At 37.6% G+C, this 3,640-nt stretch overlaps 1 non-coding gene and 1 pseudogene across 1 annotated transcript; both read right to left on the bottom strand.

Annotated features, from left to right (window-relative positions):
* Window positions 1-322: 322 nt before the first annotated feature.
* Window positions 323-394, bottom strand: TRNAD-GUC. The gene has a single exon. It is a non-coding gene; the product is annotated as a tRNA-Asp (tRNA).
* A 1,032-nt stretch (window positions 395-1,426) lies between these two features.
* Window positions 1,427-2,887, bottom strand: LOC106309067 (annotated as a pseudogene).
* Window positions 2,888-3,640: the final 753 nt, after the last annotated feature.

Here is a 3,640-nt window from a genome sequence, read left to right as displayed (position 1 = left end):
GATAGAGCTTGTTTAGCTTAGTGTCTAGGCATAAGGAAAGTGTTTGATTGCTAGCTTGCCACCCTTAGATTGGATCTACATCACCCAAGATCAAATGCCTAGTCCCATGAGTCCTCTTGCTTCATATTGAGAAAAGAAAGATCATTACTTTATTGCATTAGCTTATTAGTTCTTAGTTCATACCATCTTTAAAACCGGATTGCATTTAGCTTAAGCATGAACTTGCATTCCCTTTGCTTTAGAATCACCTAGGATTGGTTCGACAATCTTTTATATTATAACATTTGATTAGGAGCCTTGAAAACTCCTAACATCAAATTGGCGCCGTTGCCGGGGATCGAACCCAGGTCACCCGCGTGACAGGCGGGAATACTTACCACTATACTACAACGACAATAGTGTGAGAATGATTAGATAGTGCATAATTAGACAATAGTGAACCAAATTGTAATAATATAAAGAAGAAGGATCTAAATATAAAAGACAAAAAGATGACACATGTCAACAAACCCCTCTTCCATATGTTACAAGAGAAAAGTCTATTTTAAATATATAGATAGATAGATCATATAACTAAGCTGACAAAATATTTCAATTTGATTATAGTTTTTGTGGGGTTGGACCAATCATTCAAAGTTGTTCTTTTATTCTTTTAACCGTTGAAAGAAAAAGGAAAACTGAATTTTTTTAATATATCACGATTCTTTCCATTAGCAAACTATTTACGGTGTTCTAATCAATACCAAGCATGGATTGAGATATGCTGAGAAGTTCTAAAGATTTGATGAAAAATCGTCTCGGATTAGTAAAGATCTTTACTTGATCAAATGATGCAATTAAAGAGTAGAAATCTCAGGCCAAAGACTCAAATGGTGCAAGTAGGTGAAAAATTTAATGTGAGTACATTTTGGAAAAATCAGAGTATAAGACTCCCTTCTCCATCTCACATTTTTGTTCATAGTACAATGAATCAGAGTACCATGTTGAGTACAATGAACCATGTGCAAAGAAACTATCTAGTCCTAGTTCTGATTATACAGTTGGAACACCATTTTCTGGTTACCAAAAAGCCCATTAGTCCAAATATGTTTTTTGGCCTAAATTCACTTACCACAGATATGCAGGTAGGCATGCATGTGAACAACACTAAACATTTATGTTCTACTAGGGGGACAAATCTGAAGTGAAGTATGATCATTCATAGACATGTGTTTCTCATGTTTTGGATCTGCACGCTCAAGATCTTTGCAGATTGATTTTGTTTTGGATGTATGCAAGTGCAATAATGAGAAGAAACCACCATCTGCTTTTTTAAACAATACTTTGCCTTAACAATACAGATCAAATGATAAAGTCTACTACTAATAATACATTGCAGCATCGTTAATCAACCCCCTAGAAGACTTTGAGTGACCAACCCCACACATTACATTCCCCAGATTCCCCTAGCCGAAGCCACTCTGCTATTTGATCTAGCAGTTCGTTCATACAAAATCCTCGCAAACGAATCAGAATACTTGCCATCATGAAAGAGAAGCTCAGCAAAAGCATTCTCATACGCAGTAACAATCCTCTGTTCTGAGGCTCGGAGACAAGGTTCTCTAGTATCATTGCAGCTTTCCTGCAGACTTCAGGAACTGGATGTGGAGTCTTTATCACTTTCAACAACCTATCAATCGCCCTGAAAACGATTATCATGGAAACATAACAATGTGTCATTATAGTGTAATATAAAAAAACTTGTTCATTGTATTTAATTAGATGAGAAAGATGCATTGTTTTTGTATTACCATCTCTCACTTGCAAGCTTTAATCTACAATCCATGTTAACTTCCACAAGATTGTACAGCTGCAGCTTATGCATCAACGGCTGGTACGCTCAAGAGATCGACTAGTCTCGTGTGTATCTGCAAGAGGTTGGTTCAATTAAGTAAACCACAAACCATCACATGATTACATTATAAAAGAAGTGGATCACAACCTGTGGAATTAAAGGACGGTTCATTATCTGGATTGATTATCAAACGCCCCAGTAGTTCAGCAGCAGCACAGTTCCAAGCTTTGATAGAAGAATTGAGAATTCCTAAAACAGCTTGAATAACTCTTGCTTTTCACTATTTGCAGAAGAGTAATGAATGAGTCAAGTTAAGTTAAAGATTGAGAAACAAGCTTATGATAGAAGGACTCAAGACTCACTTGATCTTGATGAATGACTGTTTAGGCGAGCTGAAAATACGAAGATCCATCAAATTGGCTCACTCACCCAGCTGAAGAGCCAATATGAAACCGGACTTAGGTTTCAAAAAAAAAGAGGAAACTTGATATGATCAAATTGGCTCACTCACCCAGGTGAGCATCGTACTCAGTGCCGAATCCTGTAACTGAAGAATTCACACCTAAAGACCTGACTCTAGTTCCTCTTGCCAGGTCTTTCGGGAGAGCTATGTCACACCAGTATATGGTTGGTTCAAGAACATAGAAGAAAAGCACAATCCCCACACTAATCTATATAAAAATAAAACTCACAATTAAGAGAAGGGCGTCAAGCAAGAGGAGTGAAATCTCTACGAATCTCATCTCTTTCTTTGAAGGAGAGCAGTGTAAGTGTGTTCAAAGCCCATGTCACCTTGCTCTTCACTATTCTTTTGTTGTTCTGCTCTATCAAAAATCCCATCACAAACAATAACCAATCATAATCAGCCGAAAGCAATCACACTCTCACACATTCCAAAAATAGATTTTTTTTTTCAAATCAGCGAGAGCGTAACTTACAAGAGCATTGGATATTATGTATTATAACGTAAAGATTGGTCAGGTGGAGCTTACCGACGAAGGAATTGTGAACTAGAAGAGATGGACCGAGTAGAGCTGATGGAGATATCGCCATTAAGAATATCATAGTAATCAAAGTTAACGTGAGCGCGACATATAACAAAAGACTTCTCGAATAATATTATAGAGAGGTTAATTTAAACCGAACTCTCTTCCTTACCTTACCTAGGGAATTCGGGTTTTGTAAAAACTTTGTTCGACATTCCTAATATAGGTTCACGTGTTGGTGTTGTATAGAGACGAAACTTGTAGAGGAAATCGTCAAACCATGTGCTGCTCGTTTACTTGGAACTCAGCCGCGGAAGCACGGCCTGCTTATCGTCGCTTTACAAGCAAAGAATACTCATTGGAGATAAATGTTTCTGCTTCCGGTGAAAGTGCCTGAGAATCTTCACAGGGAAATCGCCAAAGCATTTAGGAAATTTTTGATACGTTCATCTTTGTTGAATTCGTGAGTTTCGCAAGGTTTTTAAGATGGAACTTGATTTGAGAATGATGATGGATTCTCTTGTTCTTTTCTTGTGTTACTAGTTTGAATCGGAATCGTCTCTGCCAAGTTAAGGTCATAGAGTTTGTAATAAGATGGAATATAATATTTCACTGCTTTGAAACTAAGTATTTATGAATATTGAATCTCTGCAGGTAACACTGTTTGTATTCAAGGGAAGAGATGGATGAGTCTGATGGTAGGTACATTTGCATCTTAGCACATGTTGGTAAAACAACTCTCGCTGATCACCTCCGGAGCAAGCAATGTGCTTCACCGGAGGCTAGCTGGTAAGCTTAGGTACATGGACTATCTCGAAGA

This window comes from Brassica oleracea, chromosome C8 (assembly GCF_000695525.1).
Source record: "Brassica oleracea var. oleracea cultivar TO1000 chromosome C8, BOL, whole genome shotgun sequence".
Classification (NCBI taxonomy): Eukaryota; Viridiplantae; Streptophyta; class Magnoliopsida; order Brassicales; family Brassicaceae; genus Brassica; species Brassica oleracea.
The sequence above is the reverse complement of the archived record's forward strand: the minus strand, read 5'-3'. Positions and strand labels throughout refer to the sequence as shown.